The sequence below is a fragment of the Triticum aestivum genome, chromosome 1A, assembly GCF_018294505.1.
Source record: "Triticum aestivum cultivar Chinese Spring chromosome 1A, IWGSC CS RefSeq v2.1, whole genome shotgun sequence".
Taxonomy (NCBI): Eukaryota; Viridiplantae; Streptophyta; class Magnoliopsida; order Poales; family Poaceae; genus Triticum; species Triticum aestivum.
Genome location: NC_057794.1, coordinates 59,729,678 through 59,740,081, shown reverse-complemented (window position 1 = coordinate 59,740,081; position 10,404 = coordinate 59,729,678).

The window sequence follows — 10,404 nt, the reverse complement described above, 5'->3', positions numbered from 1 at the left end:
ATATCGTGCGTTTGGTGTCTCGCATTGCTATGTCATTTGATTAGTTTAGACATGCTTTGTGTGAATGCCACCTGTTCAGTGTCTAATTACCATATATGTGAATTATGCATTGCCATCTTGTTGCAAGACATTATATATGTGAATTATACAAGGCTATCTTGTTACAAAGGCATTATATATGTGAATTATGCAATGCCATGCTATTTAGCCAATCATCATGTATGTGAATTATATCATGCTATCATTTTTTGTATTACGTGTTCCATTTGTCGACAACGTTTGTATATTCAACTACTCTTCCTGTGCATCAGCCATTTGAAGCGGTGATGGAAGTATCTGGAGTGAAAACAAGGTATTCAGAGCAGACAATGCTACCTGCTGAAGCAGACATCTTGCTGGTTACAGAGAGCTCCTCAGAGGAGGATTCAGAGACTGATGACCAGTCCTATTTTCCCCCTGAGGTCTATGCTCAAACTTAGCAGGGTTATATTACCCATGTCATGCATGTTGTCTTGCATTGCTTAGTTTTTACATCATATATGGATTGCCATCTGCTTACTTGCTTACTATATAAATCATATATTTGAATTATATCATGCCATCATGTTTACATAGTATATACACATCATCTATCTGAATTATGGCATGGCAACCACTCCGAATCACGAGGACCACCACTCCGAATCCCAACTCAACGCTTAAAGGAGAAGAAGATTTGTTCTCAGGTCAGGTTCTGTAGCTATGGTTCATACTCCTTTGCTCTTGCATGACTGTATTTACTCATACCAACTATTTTCAAATTTGAAGGATGGAATTGAAACTCCAATGGTGCAACATATATGTTTTAAACTTGTTTCTTTAACTGGTTTGCTGTTGTAACCTGCTCTATGTTGATTTCAGTTTCAATTGAATAAACAGTTATGTTCTCATGTCATGCACATTACAAGTGTTGTTATTGCTCTATTGTTACCCACACTTATATTCTGTCTATTCTGCTTTGTCATGAACAAATATTATTTGAACTGTGTCTCTATCTTGATTTGGCAACAAAAACTAGAATGATATAGACCATAAAGTGACCATGGTACATAGATATATGTTTGTTTCATGTTGTTATCATGTCCACTTTACTACTGAACTCATTTACCAAAATGAGTTTCATATACAACATGGTAAAAATGTGATGTGTCTGCTTGTTTCTCTTTTAGATTGCGGACAAAATATTGGAGAACAGTACCGCGTTATCCAATGGTAAAGGAAGTAATGCAGATAAGGTTCAAGATAGTGAGACATCCCTGTTGGTCTCCAAGAAAGCTGATAAAAACTATCTTGACGACAGTGAGGGAACCCAAAAGTCCTGTCTTGATGTAGTGTTCAAGTTACTGGCCACTACTGCTGGCACAAGCTCTTCGAACTCGCTGCCTGAATCAGTTCGTCTTCTTGAGTCTCAACTTCAAGTTGAAAGACATCGATCAGATGTGCTGCCACAGGAAGCTGAAGGACTGAGAAAGTCCCTGCAGAATTCAGATGCATATTTTCTGGTGCAACCACTACTACAAAAACAACTATAGCCAATGTGGACACTAATGGCGCACTGTACATGTGGTGCACCATTACTAAATACTAATGGCGCACCATGTGTTGGTGCGCCATTAGTGTGCAAATACTAATGGCGCACCACATCCACGGTGCGCCATTAGTAAAAAAATTCTTAATTTTTTCAAAACTACTAATGGCGCACAGTGGGATGGTGCGCAATTACTAGTTCAACTAGTAATGGCGCACCACTCCCACAGTGCGACCACTCCCACGGTGCGCCATTAGTAATTATGTTTCAAAAAATTCGATTTTTATTTTTATTTTTTTAAACTACTAATGGCGCACCGTGGGATGGAGCGCCATTACATCCCACGGTGCGCCATTAGTAATTTGGCCCAAACATTCCCCCGAATGCACCCCCCCGGTGGACCGCCTTTTCAGTTTCAAAAAAAAATAAAAGAAAATGATAGAAATGTCAAAAAAATAAAAGAAAATAAGATTCCCATGTGATATGTGGTCTAGTTGTTAGCAAAATTTACAAACATGAATTTTCAACTTTTTTGCAAAATCTCTCGAGAATTTGTAAAAATGGACATAACTTTTGCATACGAACTCGGATGAAAAAGTTTTTTATATGAAAAATCATCTACTTTTGTAATTTATCAGCGAGATAAATTTGTACAATGCTATGAAGCTTCCAGCTTCTATTACATGTATCTTGCGTCCAAGGTTGCCCGATGCAACATTTCATCAAATACAAAGGAGACTAACATGCATGCTATTGCATCTCAATGATTGACAGATCATAGCAAATATGTACTCCCTCCGTTCCAAAATAAGTTTCTCAACTTTGTGCAAACTTTGGTACAAAGTTGTACTACTACTAAAGTTGACACTTATTTTGGAACAGAGGCAACTAAAGAAAAAAATGATCCATGCAGTTCCTAGCCCTTAAACCGTGAACCCTGACTAGGCTTCAATTTGCTGGCAACGTTCGAGCTTCCTAATAAATGAAGTTTGCAACCTTTTGACCATCGGATCATTTTGTGCAGTTTCACCAAAAGCGAGATGAGCATCCCTGTGGCAAAGAAATTGAACAAGCGTGATTAGAATAAGATTACTGGGACTAGTTGATGAGACATAAACTCATCACAAATACAGTACGTAGAAGCCTGTAGAGTTATGTGCGGGGCAAAGAAGTAGAGAAATATCCACAGGGAGTGATGTGGGCAGCTGGAGCAGTGGTGCAAGCTGGTTGTAAAGGGAGTTGTACCTGAGGGACGTAGCTCAACCTTGAGGAGGGCGGCGAGAGGTGGCAACTGCCCACGTCGCGGCAGTTGAGCAAGGGACGAAGGCAACCTCACCGGCTTTGTGAGAGAGAACGGCGGGGACCCCTGATCCGGACGTGCCGACAGTGGTTTTTCGCCATCGGCGACGGCCACCGCATCTACACTAAGCATCCACCCCTTCCCCAAGCGGACGTGATCCGATGGGATGTTAGAGATGTGGCCACAGTCGTTTTGTGCGAGAGAGTGTGAGGAGAGCAACCCCAGCAAGCAACCGTGTAGGCTGGCCCGTCCTGACTATGTATATAGTGGAGCGGTTTCCTTTCCTCTCCATATGAACATATCATATTGAGTACGTGCCACTGAAGAAAAAAAACTTTATTTATAAATGACGCGGCACCTACTACTCGTTCTCCTATAACCTTGCGCTTGGCATCTCCAAGATATTAACCTTGCGATTGGCTCTTCGCCTCTTCGGGAAGTCGAGCAATAATGGTAGTGCAATATATATCGTTCTAGCTATATGAGACTGAATGAATTGCTGCACGTCCACCACATGGGCGAAGGTCGAGGGGCGAGAGAGAGTGCTACATACGGAGCAAAATGAGTGAATCTACACTCTAAAATACGTCCATATACATCAGCGTTTGGAGTATGTACCAGTAATTCATATTGAAATCTACTAAATGGCATATATATTCCAAACAATATGATAGTATAATCTCTATAACCAAGGTATTAGGGACGAGGAGCGAACGGAGGGAGTAGTAAAATTTTCTCCTCGGGCTGCGAGCCATCGCGCGCGTGGGCGAGGGAGCGGGCGTAAGGCGTGTTAAGCAAGCTTCACCTCATCCTGCTAGCCACCGCGCCCGTGGGCGGGGGAGACGGCATACTAAGCAAGCTTCTCCTTGTTCTGCGAGTTGACGAGACACATCAAAAGTACTCAAGTGTATAGAGCCTTGCCTCTAAGGTAGGCCCCACATGGTTTGCCTCTTTTTTTAACATAACACGTCAAGTCGCAATTTGTTTGTTCACCCATGGTAGACGATCCTCCCTCCACCAAGTGGACAACCCGTACACGTGCCAAATTACCACGTGGGTTGCCTTTTTCGTACAGAAATGAGCTCCACCGTGTACCCGCGCGGGTGTGGTTGGGAAAGAGACGGGAGTACGTGCGCCGTGCATGCACCTCTTCTCTTCGTGCACGTCCCCCACCTACGTGGGGTGTGTGTGAGAGATACAAACCACGTTCGTGAGTGTTTTTTGTTTTGGGGTGGGGGTTGATTTCGTGAATTATTTGTGGGAATATGTGTCGATGACATCTCAAACAAATTTTTGCATGCAATGTGTGTGAAATGGAGGCCTGTCCATATCATACATAGAGGGTCGGGCAATCCACGAGAAGAGAGGGAGGGGTCATAGCTATCGATAGAGTCAAAGAGAGGATCAAGTGGGTGGGTGCGAGATCGATGAAGAGAGCCATCGAAATTGTTTGTGTGTACAAGTCAAAGATATAGGGCGACTAGCCTACCGGAACATTAGAGGGCACACATCAAGTTTGTGTGTGGCAGGGAGACATGACTAGAGCGCTCGATGTATCGGTGTGTGTGGGGGGAGGGGGTGGTGGGAGGGGTAGGCAGAGGCCTAACTATAGAGGTAGAACGACTCGTATATGTGTTGAGAAGGAGAGACCCGGCTATGTCTTGAGGGAGATAGGTCGACATCCATACATAACTGAAGGACGGGAAATATGATGGGACAGAGAGAGAGAGAGAGAGGAGGGAGAGAGGGAGGGAGAGGGAGGGAGAGGGGTAGAGTGCTGGATGGGTGATGGAGTTGCTTCTCGAAGATGGTGGGAGAGGCCTACTAGACAAACTGAGGGTGGAACTGCAATGTTATCAATAAGAGTGGGGATGTGTTTCTATGTCTGCCCGTGCGTGATAGATCTGTCAGGACGCATCCATGGATGATGAAGGGGAACCATGTGTTTGGTAAGCAAACTTAACTAGATCGGTAGATCAATTGTTGTTTGTCGGAGGAAGGGGGAGACACAACTAATGAGGTAGATCGATTGACGTGTGGGTAAAAACGAGTTATAAGGACCTAGCTAGCAATATGTATAACGAGAGATCGGTCGGTGTACGTCCATTTGTTAGAGGCAAATAAGGCCCAGCGAGACGGATAGATAGAGAGAATGGAGCTAGGAGGTGGTGCGAGAGGCCCAACTACTAGCTAGATAGGGGGAGGAGTGTGCGGTTGTGAGAGCGATGAAAAGAGGGGCGAGAGTTTACACATGTGTCTGACCGTATGAGAGACACGAGGCAAGGACACATAAAGGAGGAGATTGAAGGTGTGTTTTTATGTTGTAGGCAGGCACCGCTGGAGAGGTTTATCGATCGGTGTGTGTCGAAAAGGAGTTGTGGAGACTCTGGGAGAATGACCTAAAGAAAAAAATGAATGTGCCAGGTGGATAGAATGCCGAGGGAGGAGGAGGGTGAGGAGGGTATGTGCATGCACGAGAGAAAGTCAGTGGTAGCTTCAAAGGTTAGAGGATTGTGTGGGTGTAAGAGACTAACAAAGATCATAATTTGATATGAAAGCGGATTCATATATTTGAATAGGAGATCATAGTGTTTTAAACATTGCATGCATGAATATAGCGGCGATACACGTGTTGTGCACATGTTATACCATAATGTGATAATGCATGGCATTTGCAACTCACAGCTAAATGTCGAACAATCTAAACCATACTATACATCAAACAATCTCACAATTTAATTGAATTTGTGATAATGTGTGGCGTTCGCAGCTTACAACTAAATATCAAACAATCTAAACAATACTATATATCGAACATTCTCACATTTTATTTGAATTTGTGGTAATGTGTGGTGTTTGCAACTCACATCTAAATACTTGTAGGCATAGGGGGCGGGGCACCATACATAATGTGATAAACACATTATACATATGAGACATGGTTTAGATTATGAAGATCTAACTAGAGCTAGAAATGTCATGTGATTTGAAATCAAAATAAAGTGGATTCAAAAAATCAGGTTGGAGTTCATATAGGAGAACACATAGTTCATATGTAACTCGAGACTAATCATGTGGTGTGTTGTGAAGATAATACACAAACGATGGTTTAACTTGACAATAATGATGATTGTAGATCTTATTAAAACAGAGAAACGAATTCAAATGCTTTGACTTCACAACAATCATTACTGTAGATCTTACTCAAATAGAGAAACGAATTCAAATTTAGTTCATATTGAAGCGGTAGTATATACATTTGGAATGCACTAAAACGTTCATTTGAGTAGTAGGTTGCATGTATTATACACCTAGCGAAATATTTTAATTGAACATAACATGAATTCAAAGTTTTGAATGACATTTGTAGGGCGCATTGATTTGGGACAGTACACATTAGGCTTGTTCGGAAATTTCAACCCGCGCCTTTTTAGCCCGAAATATTTAAGATATATCTTTGTCTCGTTGTGCTCCGACAACTCCCTCCATCTCAACCCACGCCTTGCTATTCCAAAATTACAACGCGCGCGAAAACTCCCACCTCCTGTGAAATCCAGACACGTGAAATGCCCGTGGTACCCCTGAACCGAAAGAACCGCCTCAAATCCGTGGGGATACATTTGTAACTTACCCCACATTTCGGACAAGCGCGTCTCTAAGCCATGGTTCCCCACTGCCATCCATTCCGCCCACCCATTCGTACACCGAGGCCACAAAAACCCGTGACAAAACCCCACACCCTGCTCCGTCTGCCACCCAGCCGGAGCCTCTTCCCCGACGACGTCGTCCACAGGAACACCTCGACGTCCCTCATCCACCGTACCGGATGAGGATCCGTCGTCGATCTCATTGTCCCGCAGGTTCAGCCACCCTGTCCTCCACCTCCAAGGAGCTGCCCCGATGTTCCCCTCGTCTTTTGCGCCACCTCCATTCCCACACAACCATCTTCACCAGCACCACCGGAAGAGCATCATCATCACCGTTTCCTCGGATGAAGCTGCGGCCTAATCGGCGCCACCAAAGAGGTTGTACACTAATCGCCGCATTTTCTTCTTGATTCGATCTCATGATGCTACTGGCGCTCGGTCCCGAGCCGACACGGCGCGGCTTCATCACGGCGTCGGTCCCTCGGTGGGGACGTCCACATCAGTAGGACCTGCTGCTGGTTTAGCTCTCGCTCGCGCTGCTGCTCTGCTCTTGCTCTCGGTCCCCTGCCCGGTCTGCTCTTGCTATTTCTCTTGCTCGCGCTGCTGCTCTCGCTCTTGCTCTTGCTTGCGATGCTGCTCCGATTTAGCTACACTTCAGTCGACTGAATCGACTTTTGGGTCAGTCGATTTTCAGGTGGTGGGGGGGCTCGCCGGTGTGAAGGAAGAACCAGCCGCAGCGGGGAGGGGGCTCGCTGGAGAGATACCTCACTATCTATCTTAGGTTTCAGGATGGGGGCAGTGGTCGCCGGTGGTGGCGGGGCGTTGGCGGGGCGGTGGCGTGGGGATCGCCGGAGAAAAAGCTCGGCACGGGGTGGCCTAGAGGGATGGCCGGGGCGGCGGCGAACCGGCGGTGGGGAGTGTTTTCGGGGCAGGCGGGGCGGCGCACCACCGGCCGCGGGCGGCAGGGGGCTGCTGTTTGGCCGGCTCAGGGGGGTGGAGGTTGAAGATGAACCGCAGGCCCTTGATTTTGTATCCAACGACTGCAAAATCGACTGACCAGAGATGAAAAAGTCAGTCGACCGACGTGTAGCCTCACCTTGCTAGTACGTTCAGTTTCGACAACAAAATTCAGTTTCGACAGCAAAATTCAGTTTCGACAGTTAAGTTCAGTTTCGACAGTTAAGTTCAGAGCTGAGAGGATGATGTATTTTACATCTAGCACTTTGTGGTTATGTATTTTTCGTCATGTATTGGAGATTGTCGGTGTCAAAACCAGCGGATCTCGGGTAGGGGGTCCCGAACTGTGTGTCTAGGCGGATGGTAACAGGAGACAAGGGACACGATGTTTTTACCCAGGTTCGGGCCCTCTCGATGGAGGTAAAACCCTACTCCTGCTTGATTAATATTAATGATATGGGTAGTACAAGAGTAGATCTACCACGAGATCAAGGAGGCTAAACCCTAGAAGCTAGCCTATGGTATGATTGTTGTTCCTTCTACGGACTAAAACCCTCCGGTTTATATAGACACCGGAGAGGGCTAGGGTTACACAGAGTCGGTTACAATGGTAGGAGATCTATATATTCGTATCGCCAAGCTTGCCTTCCACGCCAAGGAAAGTCCCTTCCGGACACGGGACGAAGTCTTCAATCTTGTATCTTCATAGTCCAGGAGTCCGGCCGAAGGTACAATCCGGCTATCCGGACACCCCCTAATCCAGGACACCGACAGAGATGCTATTAGAATTCCACTCAGGTTAACGTTATTCGTTGTCTCTCTTGTCCTGCTTCAGCCTCCGCGTCGTACAACTCACCGGAGCTGCTCCAACGACGAAACCCTCCATCACAGCGAAGCAGTACCTCAGGCTCCATCTCCAGACGCCTAAGATCTTCTTCCCCTCCTCCGATAGCCAAGTCAGCCGGAGCATCCTCACCGGCCAACCCAATCATGCTGAGATCGACATGGCTTCGCCAAAGAGGTTCTACACTTGTTGCATCTCTTTTTTACTCCACATGTTATATATATTGTCCACTGAGCACACGGATTTGTTCCTTTAGTGTCTCCTTGAAAGAAAAAACGTAGGAATTTTAATTTTCACTTGTCCTCCTTTTCAGATTCCTATTCATGAAGCACAAGACTAAGAGATAGTAGCATAATAGCATTATAACCGTACATTTTCTTGTGGTTTGACTTAATGTCACCATGCTTCTTTGCATCATGTGATCTTCCAATTGTTGTGAATCAAACACCCAGATTGGCAGAAATCCTGTGTTTTTAAATTCTCTGTTTTGCACGTGCATTCCTATCCTATTCCTGTCTATTTCCTATCCCTGCATTGTTGGAATCCTCCAATTCAAACAAGCCCTTACAGAATTACTTCTCTTACAGATAGTTGTCAAAGAAAACCTTGCGTGGTTTGTCCCGCTCCTGCTGCACCGTCGTCCACCCCAGCTCAGCTGCTCCAACGTCAGAAGGGTCCAGCACAGCAGGGATCCGGCCTCCAGACTGTCTTTTGCCGCCTTAGATCTTCTTCCCCGCCGCTGGCAGCCATGAAAAATGCACTACCATCATCAACCGAGCAGATGACCTCGAGGACTACACGGGTCCGCAAGAGAGGTCTCACTCTTTCGTGTCTGCTTACGATATGCATCGCTTAATATTACATGCTACTTTATCATCCTGTTCACCGATTAGACTCTGAGTCAGCTCCAAACTAATGGTCAAACTTGAGTTTTTAAATGGTTGTGGGGTACATATCGGGGCCGCTATCAATAGTATCTATCTACTATCTGGTTAATCTCCGGTGTCTACTATGAGTTTCATGTTGGGTGGGAAACAAACAGTAAAGAAGCCATTATCTGTATTTTTTAACTGAAGCCATTATCTACCTGCTATTATTGGTTTTGGGTCTATCCACAGGTTGCTACCATCACTCTGGATTTCTGCATGCACTCCTTACATAATCTCACTATGTTTTATTCCTATGCATGACAGTTATTGTAAACAATGGAACTGAACATGTAGAGGAAAAGAGATGAGCCTTGCGTGGCAATAAAATTTCATGCAGACGTCGTTCCATGGTAGGCACAAAGGCAGCCCCCCTCCACGCATTTCAGATTGTAATCGAGAGGAAGATATCTGTTCTGAGGGGGATTCAGAAGGAGAAGACAACTCCTATTTACCCCTGAGGTCTTCGCTCTAACTTGGCATGCTGTTGTTAGTTATATCATGCATATGGTGTCTTGCGTTGCTTACTTTATACATCAAATATGTCATCTGCTTAGTTTAGACATCCTTTGTGTGAATGCCATCTGTTTAGTTTATTCATCGTTTATGTGAATTATGCAACGCCATGTTGTTTAGCCAGGCATCATATATGTGAATTTTGCAATGCCATCCTGCTTAGCCAGTCATCTTATATGTAAATTATATTAGGCCATCCTTTTTTGGTTACATATTACATTTGTCAAAAATGTTAGTACATTCAACTGCTCTTCGTGTGCATCAGCCATTTGACACGATGATGGCAAATTCTGGAGTGAAAACAAGGTCTTCAGAGCAGACTATGCTACCTGACAAAGCACATATCTTGCTGGTTATGGATAGCTCCTCAGAGGAGGATTCAGAGACAGATGACCAGTCCTATCCCCCCCCCCGAGGTGTATGCTCTAACTTGGCAGGGTTATGTTGCTCATATCGTGCGTTTGGTGTCTCACATTGCTATGTCATTTGATTAGTTTAGACATGCTTTGTGTGAATGCCACCTGTTCAGTGTCTAATTACCATATATGTGAATTATGCATTGCCATCTTGTTGCAAGACATTATATATGTGAATTATACAATGCTATCTTGTTGCAAGGGCATTATATATGTGAATTATGCAATGCC